The following is a 17,559-nucleotide window of genomic DNA, read 5'->3' on the forward strand; positions in this document are numbered from 1 at the left end:
ACCTGAGAGGTATTCTAGGATGGCTCACACAAGTGATTTCTCAGCACTCTCCTATGTAGATGGATTGCACTTCCCCAGTATTCCACAAATAAACCAAAGTCTGCCATCTGCTTTACCCATGACTGAGCCTTTGTGATCATTCAATTTCATATCCTGACCAAGTGTTACTTGCAAGTACTTGTATGAGTTCACTGATTCCTCCTGACATTACAGTCACAGGATACTGGATTCATTCGTTTTGAGAAGTATACAATTTTACGTCTCTGAACATTTAAAGCAAGTTGCCTATGTTGGCATGAGTATGAAAACTTAACAAGATCTGACTGAATTTTTTTGTGCGGCTTCTTTCAGATTGTACTATTATAGGTAACTGGATATGATGTTACTATTAATTCTGTCTGCAAGGCCATTAATGTACAACATAAACAGCAAGGAACCAAGTACATTTCCCTTGGGCATTCCCAAGGTTACTAAACAAACTTTTTTGATTGCAGCAGAGAAGGGTGACCGTAAAGGATCTGTGGATCAAGCGAGTACTCATTTATCAAAAGCTATTAGCAACAGAACGCTGCAGACCTTGTGTTATGGGAAACGAGATTAAAAGAGTAACCAAGTCAATAAGAAATAAAAATTGTGTTGGTGTGAACAATATTTCTCAAAAAATATTTAAATGTTATTATAAATGCCAAATGTGTGACTGTCGTTTTTGCAATGGCTGATTTTCGTGAACAGCGTGGGGCGGGGAAATTCTGCTTTTTGCTCGGAAAAAGTGGAACAGAAAGTCTTGAAATGTTGAAAACGGCGTACAAGGACGATGATATGGGGAAAAGTCAAGTGTTTGACTGGTTTGGCGTTTCAAAAATGATAAAATGTCAGTTGATGACAAACCTTGTTCTGGTCGTCCTTCCATCGCCTGAACACATGAAAATGTTGAAAACATTGGAGCAACCATCATCAAAGATCGACGACATACCGTTGAAGCAGTTGTGGAGCCGTCGGGAGTGACTTGGAGTGCAGTGCAGTGACTTGTGACAGAAGATCTGGGAATTAAAAGGTTGGCTGCGAAATTCGTAGCACGACTAACGATTGCTCAAGAAAAACAATATCGCGTAAAGCTTGCTGTGCTTTGAAAGATGAGCCCCAAAAGATGCAAATTTTTTTTCAAAAATTATCACAGGTGACAAATTTGGTGCTATGGTTACGATCCTGAATCAACGCAACAATCAAGCCAGTGGAAGACTTCAAGTTCGCCTCGTCCCAAGAAAACTCGATAGGTTCAAACATTTAAAAAATGCTGATTTTTTTTCGATATGAGAGGAGTCGTCCATTCAGAGCTCGTTCCACAAGGTCAGACAATTATCCAGGTTTTCTACTTGGAAGTTTTGAAAAGATTGCGCAACAGTGTGCGGCAGAAGCGGACTGATTGTAGCAATCAGGTGACTGTTTTTTTCCATCATGACAATGCCTCTGCTCACACAGCGCTGTCTGTACGACAATTTTTTACCAAAAATTATATGATCCCCAGTTTCTCACCTCCATACTCATCTGACCTTGCTCCGTAAAATTTTTTTGTTTGTTTTGTTTCCTAAACTAAAAAGATACATGAAAGGAAACTCTTTTGCTTATGTTCCTGAGGTGAAGAGAGGAAACGACAGAGGCACTTTTAAGTATCACACAAGATGAATTTAAACAATGTTTTGAAAATGGAATAAAAATTAGAATAGTGTGTTAGTGTAATTGGAGAGTACTTTGAAGGGAATTTAAGATTTGTGCTTAAAATGTGAATAATCAAGTTAAAAAAGCTTGGTTTGCTTTAGGTACCCCATCGTATAAGTCCAGACTCAAAGCCTTATGAGACATATTCAATACATCCCTGTAAGGAGGAATTATCCCTGATGGACTAAAATTGGCTGTAGTGGTACCACACATTTTTTAAAAAATGACAAAAGTAAAGCCACAAACTATTATCCAATTTCCCTTTTAATGGTCTTCCCAAAAATTCTGAAAAACATTCACAGAATGACTGTCGATGATCTAAACTTCCACAACATCCTCAACAGATGTCAGTTTGGGTTTCATGATGGTCTTTCTACTGAACAAGCAATACTCTCTTTCAACAATCAGGTTTCAGAAACCATTAACACACAAATGTCAACAGTAAGTATTTTTTGAGATCTCTCGAAAACCTTCGATTGTCTAGAAAGGTGGAGGATTATGGTTTAGTAGGAACTGTCAGTTCATGACTTATATCGAGAACGTACATAATCTGTGTGGGGAATGTTAAGTTTTGATGTGCCATAAGGCTCTGTTTTAGGTCCACTGTTATTTATTATTTTCATACATGACCTCCCACTTTGTTCTCATATAAAGAATAAACTTACCCTTTTCAGCCATGATACCACAATTATCATTAATGAATTATCAGAAAATAGTCATGAACAAACTGTGGTCAAAGTTTTCACTAAAATCTTAAACTGGTTTTCTTCAAATGGTCTCACACTTAACACACATAAAATCCATTATACAAGGTTCTATACATCACAAAAATTAGCCAATCCACATTCTTCATCTTTTTAAAAGACCTGGTTCAGCAACATTTGCATTATGGTGGTCACTTCAGTGTATGAAGCAGATGGCATTAAGGCTTGTTACTTTCGCTATTTTCATTACTGTGATTGTATTCAGGTGGAACCAACCTCCTGCAAAACAAGAGAGAGAGAGAGAGTAATTAATGGTGTACCTGTTTCGAAGGGTGGGGATTCTTATCACTGACCTAAAGCATGTTTTCTACCTTGTTGACTTTTGTCTGTAATAACTTTTCTCTTTACAAAGACAACAGCAAATATCACAACCACAACACAAGAAACAAAAACAGTCTGTATGTTGAACTGAAAAGTTGTAATCTGGTTCAAAAAAGAGTTTATTATTCTAGCGTAAAGACTTTTAATGCACCCCCCATTATATATTAAATGTTTTCAAAAACAATTACCCTAATTCAAACAAAATCTCAAAGAGTACCTAATAGACAAATCTTTTTATGCAGTTGATGAATTTCTGAGACAAAATCAATATCTCTGCTAAACTTACAATCACCTTAGAAAGGGATTTGATTAATTTTATGTCCGGATATTTAATTTAAAAATTATTTTGATGCACCACTTAACAATCAGTGGAAACTACAGTGCCTGTAGCATGTTTTTCATCTTTTTTGTCGTTGCTAACCTTGAAAAACTTTGGAACTAGTCTTGAGAAATTTTATGTCAGTAATTCTATTTTAAATATGTTGCCCCACTCAAGAATAGTAACCTACAATGTGTGTATCATATTTTACATATTTATTGTCTTCCTAAATATGTTTTATGTTCGAACTTTTACTACCCTTATGCTTGGACATTATAGTAGACAAGCGAAAATTTTGTTTTTGTGCTTATGTATTTACTTATTGTAACATTTAACTTAACTTTGCAGCCTGTATACATTACTCATCCTTTCAAAGTGAAACGAAATTTTCCATTAATTTATTTTATATTCTGTAAATGATATTTTATTTGCATTACATTGCTATTGCCATCTAAGTTATACTCAAAATCCTTAGAATTTGCCACGTTCCATATCCTACCTGGATCTACGAAACACACAATAAAAATTTTAAAAAAACCTCTACATCTGTCGATGACTCTCCACCCAAGATGATTTGCTGCATCCTCATTACCAAAAAAAAAAAAAAAAAAAAAAAAAAAAAAATCCCTCAATCCAGTAGCAAATTTCACTTAATACACCACAATCGTACTTTTGATTACTAGTGCGGGTATGGTACCGGTACTGAGCCTGATACTTTTCGGAAACTGATAAATGCTGCATCTATCTGACTGCCTTGATCCATAGATTTCAGTATGTCTTGTAATGGAAGTGTAAGTTGGGTTTCACATGATCGGTGTTTTCAATATCTGTGCTTGTTGGCGTTTAGGAGGTCATTCTGTTCGAGATGCCTCATTATGTTTGAGCTCAGTATATATTCTGAGATTCTACAAAAGATATGTCAAGGATATTGAACGGTAGTTTTGTGGATCACTTCTGGTACCCTTCTTGTAGATGAATGTGATCTGTGCTTGCATTCATTCTACTATGCACATTTTTTTTCTATTAGAAGTATCTATCACGGATTATAGTAACAGATGGGCTAACTCAGCTGCAAATCTTATATGGATTCCATTTGACCGTGGGTGGGGATGGGCAAACAACATCGATATATCAAAATACGAGGGCGGTTCAGAAAGTAACCTCTGATTGGTCACAGTGCGGGTTGTGGGGGGAGTAGCGACGCCATCTGTGCGTTCACGCACTCAACAGGTCAGTCGGCATCAAGCCGTGGTCGAGTGAACGTCGTACCTGCGCTAGTTTAGTTTTTGTGGCAGTTTGAAATGTGTGCTGCAATAGAAAACCCCGCCAAATGTGAAGTGCGTGCTGTCATAAGGTTTTTTACAGCCAAAGGATATTCTGCAGCAGCTATTCATCGTGAGCTTTGTGCCGTGTACGGACCAAGAGTTATGAGTGAAGGAGTTGTCCGTGAATGGGTACGTTTATTTAAAAGTGGACGAGAAAACGTTCATGATGAAGAGAGGAGTGGTAGACCATCATTGGTGACTGATGAACTCGTTCAGACAGTTGATGCAAAAGTTCGTGAAAATCGACGTTTCTCAATGTCGGAGTTGTCTACTGGTTTTCCACAGATTTCTAAGACTCTCTTGTATGAGATAGTGACAGCAAGATTGGGTTACCGTAAGTTCTGTGCACGAAGGGTGCCCAAAATTCTTACCGACCACCACAAAACTCAAAGAATGGCCTCTGCATTAGACTTTCTGTCACGTTATGAGGACGAAGGAGAACCATTGTTAAACAGAATCGTGACCGGTGACGAAACCTGGATTAAGTACGTGAACCCTGAGACAAAAGAACAATCAAAGATGTGGGCACATTCAAATTCGCCTACCAAACCAAGAAAAGCCTCGCAAGATTTTTCTGCCAGAAAACTGATGGCAACGGTGTTTTGGGATGCCAAAGGGGTGTTGTTGGTTGAATTCATGGAACGTGGTAAGACCATTAATAAAGACGTGTACTGTGAAACAATAAAAAAGTTACGACGGGCTATACAGAACAAACGCCGTGGTATGCTGACTTCCGGTATCGTTTTTTTGCACGATAACGCCCGTCCTCACTCTGCTCGCAGAACAACGGCCCTTCTTGAGTCCTTCAAGTGGGATGTTATCAACCATCCACCTTACAGCCCAGACCTGGCGCCAAGTGATTATCACCTCTTCAAGCATTTGAAGAAATGGTTCGGGTCACAGCGGTTTGATGACGACGAAGAGCTCAAAGATGCGGTTACAGGCTGGCTCCAGGCACAAGCGGGTGATTTTTATGCAGAAGGAATTTCAAAGCTTATGAAGAGATACGATAAGTGCCTCAATCGCTATGGAGACTATGTAGAAAAATAGTGCAAAGATGTAGTTGTAAGATGTATATATTAAAATATTTTTATTTAACTTGGTGTATTTTTTTAAATCAACCGGAGGTTACTTTCTGAACGGCCCTCGTATATATACTGTCTCACAACAGTATTGAAATATGTCACCAATATCTACATAATCTCTAAATTGATCAATCTATATTAAATACTGAATATCGAAGGTGATATATTTCATTGTCTTTTCTTGACTCATAGGCACTATAGTTCTCATCGGCAGTTATCTTTAGAATCTAACAGTAAATGTCTTACATTGTACTTAATTTCATAGAGTACTACAAATCAACACCAGTTTTGAACATGAATGTATGTGTACTGCATATTGACGAACATTTGTTACTTCCATGTGTCATTTCTACCATCGAAATAAAACAAAGTAATTATCATGTGGCACTGATGGCCGGGAAACCCCATCCAGGGGAGTTTGACCGCCAAGTTGCAAGTCTTATTTCAGGTGACGCTACATTCGGCGACTTGCATCTGTGTCAAGTGTTGGTGATGATGAGAAAGGTTCAAGATGCATAACGAACACTGTTGGTGACAGCACTGTATGAAAATGGTGGAAATTACCACCCCCTGCTTCCAGCTATAGGGCGGTATGTGTGCTCTCCTTACCTCCTGAGTGTCTGGATGAGGAAAAGACAGACGGACAATAAATAGAAGTAAGGCAGACCCGGCACAAAAGTCACACTGGTATTTAATGGAAAATGGACTCTTGTTGCCTGAAATGTTTATGATAGGTACAATATTTCATGCACCGAACACACATGAAAAGTATTTCACTCCTGAGATTTGTCACGCTTAGAGAAGGGTCAAAAACACCGATGTTTGAAAATATCGGTATTTTTCGCGATAATATAGAAGCCTTTTACAAATATCGGTACAATATATATCGACATCTTTAAAAATTTATCCAGCACTATCCTAAGCCTTTGTTCAGACTTAACGATTTCAGCTGTTTCTCGATGCTAGAGGCAGCAATATGTTCCCCCTCATCTTCCCAGTCGTACGAAAACTAAAGTGGAACAATACTTCTCTGTTTTCCTTTGCAAAGGAACATCTGAAAAGAAGAACTGAGCATTTCTGTTTTTGCTTTGTTACTCTGAATTTCAGTTCCTGTCTTATCTGCGAGTGACTGGGCACTGACTTTGGTGCCTCTAATAGCCTTTACATACGACCAGAATTTCTTTGGGTTTTTGAAAGCTCTTTCGAAAATACTCACAGACGGCTTCGCATATTGCTCTTTTGACTGCCACATGCATTTCATTCAGCATCTCTGTATCTATAGCTCTATGTTTTGTTTTATACCTGTTATGCAGTAGTTTCTGTTTCTGTAGAAGTTTCTTTACAGTGACTGTGTACCATGGAGGGCCCCTCCCATCATGAAGTGTACTACTGGGTATATATCGCTCCCATGCGTGGTCAACTATTCATGTGTGGTCAATTATTTTTAACTTAAGCCGTAGTTCCTCAACATGCTTCTGTCCTGAGCTAAAAGTTTCATGTTCCTCATTGAGATATGACGCTATTGGATCTTCGTCTAGTTTTTTGAGCATATAAATCTATCTACTTGTTTTAGTTACCCTTTCTACTTGGATATTCATTGTTACTACAATCACCTCATGGTCACAGATACTAGTTTAAACGTAGACACCCTCAAAGAGGTAGAGTCTATTTGCTGCCATTGCATTTAATATATTTCCGTCATGAATGGTGTTCTGAACCATTGTTTTATGCTCACCTTTGATACGAAGTTTTACCTAAACGGTCTTGTATGGAGCTTCATTTTCTGTCTCAGTGGATTTGAGTTTCTTGTCTACAGCAACAACTAAACCACCTCCATTTCCCATTAGCCTATCCTTTCGGCATACTCTTAAATTTTCTCCAGGTGTCTCACTGCTGTCAACTTCAGGTTTTAATTAGCTCTCTGTACCTATAATATTTGAGCTTCAGCGGTTTTTAGGAGTTCTTCAAATTCTGTCACTTCATTGTGAATGCTTCGGCAGTTAACCGCTAGCATTTTAATACTCTCACCTGTGGCGGTCAGCTACCTGGTAGCTGCCTAGGATGTGTAGTGCACACCTGACCCATTTAGGGGAACCTAAAGCTCTTAGCCCTGGGGCACATGTCTAGGAAGGCATAGTCCAATTTCTCACAGAACCTTCGCAGTCTCTCATTCAAGCCTTCCACTCAGCTCAGAACCACGGGGCCACAATCAGTTCTGGGGACAATCTGCAGACCGTGAGCTTCATCGAAACTCTGTGAGCTAGTATGGTATTCTCAACTTCCTCTGCTTATTGCTGGAATGATTCACGTATGACCTCAGTCCCCAGACGAAAGACCACGTTTTTTTTTCTTTTCAATGTGTGCCACAATTTGCGGTTGGTTGCTTCTTGTTGCCTCGTTGGCTGCCAGAATAGCATTTTCTGCATGCTGAATGAGGCCGCGAGGCATACTCACTGAGAGCATCTGATGTTCCTTTCCATCTCTTGCTGCCATTACATTAAGGGGTACCATTATTTGCCAAACCTTTGAACTGCAGACATTTAATAGACCCCCCCCCCTGCCCAATTGCATTCACCTTGGCTTGTCATAGTACACAGCACTTTTCCCAACAGGTGAAGTGAAGTGAGTGTAATTGGCTCAGTTTCGGTTTTAGTGGAACACAGCACCTCGAACTTGTTGGTTAGATGAATGGATCTAACATCCTGAGTTCTCCCTGTTCCCTGTTACATCTATATATAATGCATAGACCTGCCATTGAGACGCCATTCGCAGTCAAGTGGACAAGTAATGATGGTTCCTGCATTTCCCACAGAAGAGACAGTATCCACAGGAGAGGGTAGTACTTGAGGCACCTTTGGAACCTCTCTGAATTTTCGGCTTTCCTTTTGTTCTCTTTGATTTTGGTTTCAGACTAGATAGATAACTGAATAGATGGAAATTTTCAGTCCGCTAATACGGCTGGTTATGTGATCGCGATGTAAAGATGGGAACAGACTAACTTTAAGACATAAATGGGTATGCATTTTGCATGCACGATGGCATTTTTTTCCCCAGTTGAGTAGCGCTCCTGTTCAATTGGATTGGCAATAGATGGAAAACGCAGCGTTTTTGCGTGCAAAATTAATTGTTTACAGTTGATTTTATCATCTCGGAAGCCCGTCCCCCACGAGTATAAACGTGAATGAGGAGCAGAATGAGATTTTCACTCTACAGCGGAGTGTGCGCTGATATGAAACTTCCTGGCAGATTAAAACTGCGTGCCGGACCAAGACTCGAACTCAGGAACTTTGCATTTCGCGGGCAAGTGCTCTACAAACTGAGCTACCCAAGCATGACTCACGCCCCGTTCTCACAGCTTTACTTCTGCCAGTACCTCGTCTCCTACCTTCCAAACTTTACAGAAGCTCTCCTGCGAACCTTGCAGAACTAGCACTCCTGAAAGAAAGGATATTGCGGAGACATGGCTTAGCCACAGCCTGGGGGATATTTCCAGAATGAGATTGTCGAATGTCATTCAGTTGAGACCACTATCATAACATTCAATTGTAAGTACAGTGATCAGTTATATATGTGACCAATTACCTAGGATAATTCTGTCTAGGAGTGCTTGGTGTGCAGGGTCAGTGTCCTACAGCGGTAATGATTCACGTTTCCCATTAACAGCAGGAGCTGTCCGAATGGAAAGGTCTGTTGGTAGTGAATGAATGTAGTTGACTTAACCGTATCATTCTCCAGGCGGTCGAATAGTGAACTAATACTTAGTATGTGTTGATAGCTTTCGTGATAGTGTGGAAACCTGAGAAGATTCAACATAGACATGTGTTGTGCTGAACCATTATCCCTTCCACATAAATTGTTCAGATGACTGCTTCTTCACATTTCACATCTTTATTTAGTTGAGAGGACATTGATCGTGGTGTGTGCATCTAGCAGGTAAAAGACAGGTGGAATACACGTTTGCTGGTTCTCTAGACATGAGAAACACCTTAGTCGACTTTGTAAATTATAAGGATGATTTGGAATCTGTTACATCACTGTCATCAGTGTTCGTGAGTGGAAATACCAGTTTCCTCTATTTTTTTTCGAGTTGTCATGTAAAGGTCTTCGCAGACAGGATATGTTTCTAGTTACTCCATGGTTTACAGAATGCTCCAACTAGCTAAAGTTTAGGGTTTCTAGAGAAATAATTTCCAGTCTATATCTTCGGAATTATGCCATGCAAGCGATACTGCTATGCAAGCGATATTGCTTTGTGCTTGATATCGAGAAGTACTGGGAAAATGGTATGATATTCTAGCAAACCATGTGAAATTAGATATGTTCTTGTAATCACAGAGTCTGGAGATGCATGTAGAAAAGCGAGCAAGCAAGTAGATCCGGACCAGAAACAGTAACGCATTTTTGCTGAGGGGAAAATTAGTCAGTCTTTGCACAACAGTTCTGAGAGTGACTTTGATCCACTGAGGACCCTCTGGTCATGCGTTGGTCTGGATGACCACCCGACCTTGTGGGAAATATCTAGTGCCGCGAGTATACCTATGGTGTATGTGCTTACACTGTCTGTCTTTGAGGTATATGTACGAATGATGTAAAAGGGGTGATTTTGTGTGGCACAGGATACAAACTGTATGTTTACTACATCGACACAGGACACGGTGATATATTGCTGGGTTGGAGATCAGTTTCACGCTCTCATTTTCAAGCTCCTGTCTTTTTTGGGAGAGCAGTGTAATTGATTAAGCGTCTTTCCGTGTTTGACGATATGTAGGGCACTTTGCAAGGTTTAATGGTTTGTTCAATATGATGATCTGTGTAAAACAGTTTTTTGCCACTGAAAGTCTCGTCTGCAGAAAGAAAAAATGGTGGATTGTGCTTCCACATCAGTGGCATCAGTAATTAGGTGGGTAAATTCGATAAGAGCCAATCATAAACATTCATTCACGAGACATCCTTTGCACTGGAATATAGGAGTCTCTACATAGCAGTGAGAATGTTGTCGGCACCCCTAAGCATACCCTCACATTTTCCTTGTTGTTCTGTCGATAACGATGTTGATTACAGTACACCAATCTGCGTCGGTGATGTCTTTCCAAGCATTATGTCCGTGGGTACGGTATTCATTATCACACATAGTGCCGGACGCCTGTCCTTCATAACACTTGTTTGAGAGAATCTTGGCAGGATGCAGCACCTTCCAGAAGCACTGATTCGAAGATTTTTCAGATAATTTCCTAGGACTGAGGATTATCAAGGCTCATAGCTGGTGTGAGTGTAGGCATACTATAATTTTTTTCAGGCACTGTACAGATATAAAAGATAACTGCACTGTTTGTCTGAAATGCATGTATATTGCAGTGCAAATTTACTATGGCTTATGTCGTGGCATGATCAGAGAAAATGAGTGTGTGTCCTGTTGTGAGGTTCAGCACATCGATAACTGTGAGTGTATGAGACAGATTTTTATGTGGAGAATTATGTGTGCTATAGATAGTGAGATTCGTTCCAGAACCACAGCTCTCAAGAGGAGACATTACCTGTACATCGACTGGCATCAGACTGTAGCAGCAATCATTATATTTAATTGTAGTGACACTGGTAAATATGTTCCTGGCTCCCAATATTCTTGTGAGTCTTGTATGTATTTGATGATCTGTAGACAACGTTTGTGGAGTTTAACTGCCAGTGCAATATGGCGATGTGTAGAGAATAGTTTTTTGCCACTAAAAGTCTCGTCTGCAGAAAAAAGGGCAGACAGTGCTCCCACAGTGGAGTCACAGCAGTTTGATGGGTAAATTCAGTGACGGATGGGCTGTCCTGTTAGGATTGCTAGGAACAATTCACCCTGTGCTATTCTGGGAAGCATTGCAGCATCTCTTGGCACTGGACCCGCACCTCAGCTATGCATCATCATGCCAGCAATGGTGCCTAAGTGAAAATGTATTTCAACAGGAATTTCTCGGGTATCAAGTATGAAAGGGATGACACTGCCTCATGCTTGCAGGTCCCGAATGGACACATGTGCATCACTGGGCAGCTGATGGCCACGTCACCACTTCACGGGGCCTGCCGATGCACCCAGACACTGGTGTTGGCGTCAGGTGTCAGGTGGCCGAATGTATTTTTTGTTAGTGATCTTTTGTTCTAAATTCCATTGGTTTTACCGACCAAGAGGGTGCTGTGATTTAAGAAAAACTACCCCATACATGTGAAGAATACCAATTTAATTTATTTGCATAGATATTTGTATCAACGTGGTGTTAGGAGTACAATAGTAAAGGGGCGGGTGTGTGTGAGCGGGTGACATGGAACAGAACAGCAGGTTAAGTGCAGAACAATAGGTTAACTTGCATAATTTTTATGTAAAATGCAGTACAATAGTTTAAGGGGGTGGGTGACAAAGAAGAATGTGCCAGAAATGGGGTTCAAAAGCATGTGAAATTCGAGAAGTGTACCAGAAAATGGTGGGATGACATAACTCATTACTTAATTTGGTATCAAATGCGGTACAATAATTTAAAGAAATGGGGGTGACATAGGAAACCACTTAATAGAACAATAGGTTAAGTGGCGACAAAGGGCCAAACTGTAGGTTAAGACACCCAGAGTACAGTGCTGAACATTAGGTTATGCAACATGTTTGCTCCATGCAATTGCTTTTTACAAGACCTACATGTTTCCAATCAGCAGAGAATGATGAGCAAGAGAAATCCAACCCCATAAAATGAATTTTTTATAAACAAACAATATGCCCTTGAATTTCCTGTTATGAGATCCTTCCTCTCCACCAATTTCCATGTATTCCATAGACTGCCTCAAATACCCTAAATTGTTTAAATAAACAATATTCCACACAATGTCTAAATTGTTTAAACAATATTCCATACACTACAATCGAATTCCCTGTAAATGATCGATCAACTGAGTCTTTTTCGCGCCAATTGCGGGGAGGGAGGGTGGGAGTGGAGGGGGTTTACCAGAGGGGGGGGGGGGGAGGTTAATCAATTGATCAATTTAATTAAGTAGTCAATCAAACTGATAAGTGTGAGAGAGACTTATTCCAATAACTCAGACCTGAAAGTGTGCCTGCAGCAGCGAGTGGGGACGAGGAGGGGAGGGGCAGGGGAACAATGGGTTTAGTGCATCTCAATCAAAAGGAAGGATACTTTTAGCAGAAAAATAGGTTAAGGACCTGTCAATCAAAGGAGAACAATAGGTTAAATACATGTCAATCAAAGGGGAACAATAGATTTGCCACTGAGTGCATACCTGCCCCTGAGGTTGACAGCCTGGACTGACAAAATGCACTGGTATGAAGGTTATCCCACTACCAACAAGCTGAGAGGGGCGCCGAAGGCGGCCCTAGCGTGGAATCTGTACATTGAATCTCTCATAATTAGTAGTGGAAACATACTAATTATATTCATTTTTAAAGGTATGGCAACTTATGTATGAGGGATAGAGGGAAACAGGGCTGGGAGGGGAGGGACGTGTTATGATACGCGCTTGTATGTGAAATGGGTTTACATGAACTGGCCCTGTTCATGGATTGACACCAATCGATTTTGAAAAAGAAGTTCGAAACAGAACTCTCAGCTATTACCGGCTATAGCCTTGTGAGACACTGAAGGCGCTATTCTTTTCAGTGTCCTCCACCATCGTCAAACGATCAAATCTGAAGTCTATTGTGAGACTTAGGAAATTGATGAAACGGTAATGGCATGTTCGTGGCACTAGAATGCGAACACACTTCTCCTTTTCGCAGTAACGTGGCCACGTGTGAGTATGTGCATCCGAGAGGAAATCTCAAAAATTCAGTGGAACGTTATTCCTCGTCCAACCTACAGCCTGGGTCTCACAACTTCTGACTTCCATCTCTTTGGTCCACTGATGGGTGACTGTGCAGGAAGCACTACAGCAATGGCGGGGAAGTTATTGATGCAGCAAGAACTCGGCTGAGACGCACGAGAATAGAGTCGTGGCATGACAGCAGAGAGGCTCTCAAATTAAGGTGACGTAATGCATTTGTGGTAAAAGAATACAACTCTTGTTTTTGAGGAAGAAAAATATTTGCATTATTTATTGAACGACCGTTTATCTGACAAAAGGAGATCATTTAGTAAAACTTATTGACTAACGATTTCTATGTATTAATCACTTGCTTGTTTGCTTTATTTATATTGTTCAACGATTAAGTAATGTTAGAAGCGGAAGGAGGGCTACAGAAACTAAAATTTACAACCTTTGGCCTATTTTTGTACTGTACCCGAGTTTCCAGATCTGCTGCTCAAGCCTAACTGGAGGGTCTGCTACAAACAAAGCCATTTACATTGATGTTGCAAGAAGTGGTCGTCGATGTGGAGAGATTTAGAGAAATTCACCACGTTGCTTACGTTGCAGCGGACATCATTAACGTCCAGACATCCACACGATCTCTGGCAGAACGATGAGTCAGTTGTGACAGACGAAGGCCGTGGACGGTCGTATGTCCCGAGTCTCGACTTTCAGGTCAAATTTGACGCGACAAGTCTAGCGATAATTTTACATCAGAATGCCGTCGCGAGGAACTCCTTTTCTATGTGATCAGGCTTTACTGGTACACTGTTCTATACGTTCTCTGAGTTTGTATCCATTGTAGCGATTTTACTTTCACACGTGTATTTCTGACACATATCCTGGCAGAAAGCAGAGTCAGCATTTCCATGTGTAGATTGCCTTTAGGATTACTCGTAGCCCACAGATACGTGTAGAATGCTCACGACCCTATCTCTAGAATATTCTACATACAAACCAACATGACGGAGAGCAAAAAGCCGAGTTTGTGTCATTACACACTATGCGAAATGGAGCCCTAGTTCAGTTTATCTTGTTTTCTGCTAAAATAATTGATTTTCGCGTTTCTATCCATAATTCGGTTTTTACACAAAATAAATATTTATGGTTTATGACTTTTCCTTAAACCAGTGCTGATAACGAAACAATATCATAATAAGAATACGGTGTATTAAAAAACATTGCTTATATTCAGAACTTCTGTAGTGACTTAGATAACATTCTATCGCCCAAAAATCTTCGTCATACACCGCGTTTCAGGTCTGAGGACCAATATATTTTTACGTGATAGATATATAACGATCCTTAACATGCAATTCGTAATATGTACACACAAGTAGATTCTTTCAATCAGAAACCGATTCACGTCTGCTTGGTAACGATATTACTCCTAACCTTCGGCTTGTAAATTCACTGACTTCATCTCGAAAAATGTTTTCGCAAATCATCGTTTGTTTTTATAACAACTTTACCTGTAGAATGAAATTTTACTCCCTTTAATATCTTTCGGTAAAACCAAATGTTGCACATAATTTCACGGCCAGAATAAAGATATCTTTACTGAAAACTAAAATACTTATAACACATATTTGCAAAAATAGGCCAACGACGCCTGGGAAACACATTACAGAAAAGAAACAAATCAGAGAATTTAATAAAAAGATGCCATAAGGAATCTTGGGAAAAATTAATTGCTAATGCTGAACCTGCCATTCGCAGAAGACAGAACTTATGAAACATATGAATAAAATGGATAGAGGTACTGAAACATCAATATAATAACTGAAAATTATTGATACAATACAGAAATTTGTCGTATGACGAAGATAATGGAGGAAGTTACTATATAAGAAGTAACTCTGTAGATCGAATAGACATAAAAGAATTAAAAGTACCCCTTCAATGCAACAAAAAAAGAAAAAAAGTATAAAAGCTACTGGCCTAAATGGAATTAATGCTTAATTAATCAAATAGGATTTTGTTTTCTCCATGCTTTAACTGTGTCCTGAAAGAATTGTCCATACCTAACGAATGGAAGACAGCTGAAATTATTTCTATATTTTAAAAGGTGACAGGAAATTATAGAGGAAAATGTAATAAATACAGGATACAAAATTTAAGGGAATACTCTTAATCAAAAACTGCAAACTACCGCTGACGCGATGATGCCAGAAGACCAGTCAGGCTTCATTGAACGGACGATCGTGTAATGGTAATATATTTATAATAAGACAAATTGTTGATAAACGCCATGAATTTAACTTATAAACAGAATCAGAATTTATCGATTACGGGAAAGCCTTTGATGAGGTAAAATACCACATCAGTGGAAAATATTAAAAATTAAAGGCTTTTCTAAGAAACTTATTAATACGATAAAGAGTCTGTAGGTGTATACGAAAATCGTTATAAGTAAAGGCTAAAAAATAATGGATGAAATTTCAGTAAACCAAGGTGTTCGACAAGGGGTTAGTCTATCTCTCACTTTCTTTAAAGATCTAGCATGGCATGTGATCTCGAATCTCTCTCATTTTACCTTCGCCACCTTTTGTGGGATATACGTAGGAGAAAGAAATATATTGGTTGATTCTTCTAGGAACGTAAGCTGTCAGAACACCGCGACGCAGAACACCTCTCTGGCGCTAGAGTTGGCTTTGCATCTCCGCGACGCTTTCACGCTTACTAAATGAAACTGTGGCGAAAGGTGCTGATCTGCTTCGGCCATTTTTTATTTCCTCTATCAATCCCATCTAATAGAGGTCCAAAATTGACGAGCAGTACTCAAATATTTGTCCAATGAAGGTATTGTAAGCTTCATCGTTTGTGGGTGGTCTTCACTTCCTGAGCATTCTTCCAATGACTCTCAGTTTGGCATCTGCTTTACCTCCGTTTAGTTTTATGTGGTCGTTCCAGTTTAATCACTCCCCACGTATACGTCTAGAGATTTTATGCATGTGACTGCTTCTGTTTATTCACAATGTATTAAATTTTTTTTATTTGATGAAGGCCAATTTCTGCTCCCAAGGGAAACGTCGATGCTCTGCAGGTCTTCCTGAGTTTCGCTACAATTGTCTAGCGTACCTGTATACAACACCATCATCCAGGAAAAGCCTCATGGAGCTTCTGATGTTATCTGCTACGTCATTTATATAAACTGTGAAAAGTAATGGTGCTGTTACACTCTTTTAGGGTACGCTCTAAGTTACTTTTATGTATGAAGATTTCTATTCATTGAGGATGATTGTTTTGTTCTATTTGCTGAAAACTCTTCAGTCCAGCCATAGAAATCTTTTCACTTCACGAAAGTAATTCATTATCTGTTTTAAACGAACAACTTCAGTTCAAAGACAAACATTTCTTTGAGCTTTTCGATGATCTGCTTTAGAATGTTTACTCTTCTGTCCTTTGTTTTTTAAAATTATTAAGACTTTTAGGAAATATTTTATCTTTACATTGTAATTTTATTTCACCAAACATTATTTTATGACTAACTATCTGTTTCAGAATTTTTGCTTAATTTCTTTCAGACTGCATATTGCTAATTCACATCCTTTTATTTTTGACACTATGGCTCATAATATTATAATTTTAAATTCCTTCCATTTTCATTATTTTTATTTGTTTATAAGACTGACATATAACTTAAGGAATAGCAATGCCTTTTAAAAGTTGTCACATGCTATTTACATACCAACTTCATAGACAATATTTCATATATATGGACAACTACTTCGTATCGAATTTGTGGAGCATGTAGTATACATGTCAGCTAAAGCTTATTGCAGCCTACTCATTGAAAATCGTTTCAATAAAGACATAAAGACATGTTGCTGCTCAATAATACATCGTCTGACGTGACAGTCTTCGCCATTCCACTTTCGCAACAACATCGTTGGAAAGAAGCCTGCTGCCACATCTTTGCATTGGCGTTTGTCCTCACCATGGCAGCCACTAGCTCGGCTATCGACTTTACAGCAACTTCAGTGGAAAGAAGCCTGCTGCCTCATCTTTGGAACGGCGTCCAACTTCACCATGGCAAACACTGGTTCCAAATGGTTCACTAACAGGCCTTGAGAGAGCAACCCATGTACTGCCAAACCGAAGTTCATTTATCCTACATGTTTAAATACTTTTAACGCTTCTTAATTGACAATAGCTCTTTAATAAGCTAAGTTTAGTGTGTATTTATTTTTAATTCT

At 39.4% G+C, this 17,559-nt stretch overlaps 1 protein-coding gene across 1 annotated transcript in view; it reads right to left on the minus strand.

Annotated features, from left to right (window-relative positions):
- The window catches only part of LOC126438124 (pro-neuregulin-2, membrane-bound isoform-like), a 185,604-nt gene that overhangs the window by 97,830 nt on the left and 70,215 nt on the right, over positions 1–17,559 (minus strand). The window lies entirely within an intron of this gene.

This window comes from Schistocerca serialis, unplaced genomic scaffold (genome assembly GCF_023864345.2).
Source record: "Schistocerca serialis cubense isolate TAMUIC-IGC-003099 unplaced genomic scaffold, iqSchSeri2.2 HiC_scaffold_1260, whole genome shotgun sequence".
In the NCBI taxonomy this organism is placed as follows: domain Eukaryota; kingdom Metazoa; phylum Arthropoda; class Insecta; order Orthoptera; family Acrididae; genus Schistocerca; species Schistocerca serialis.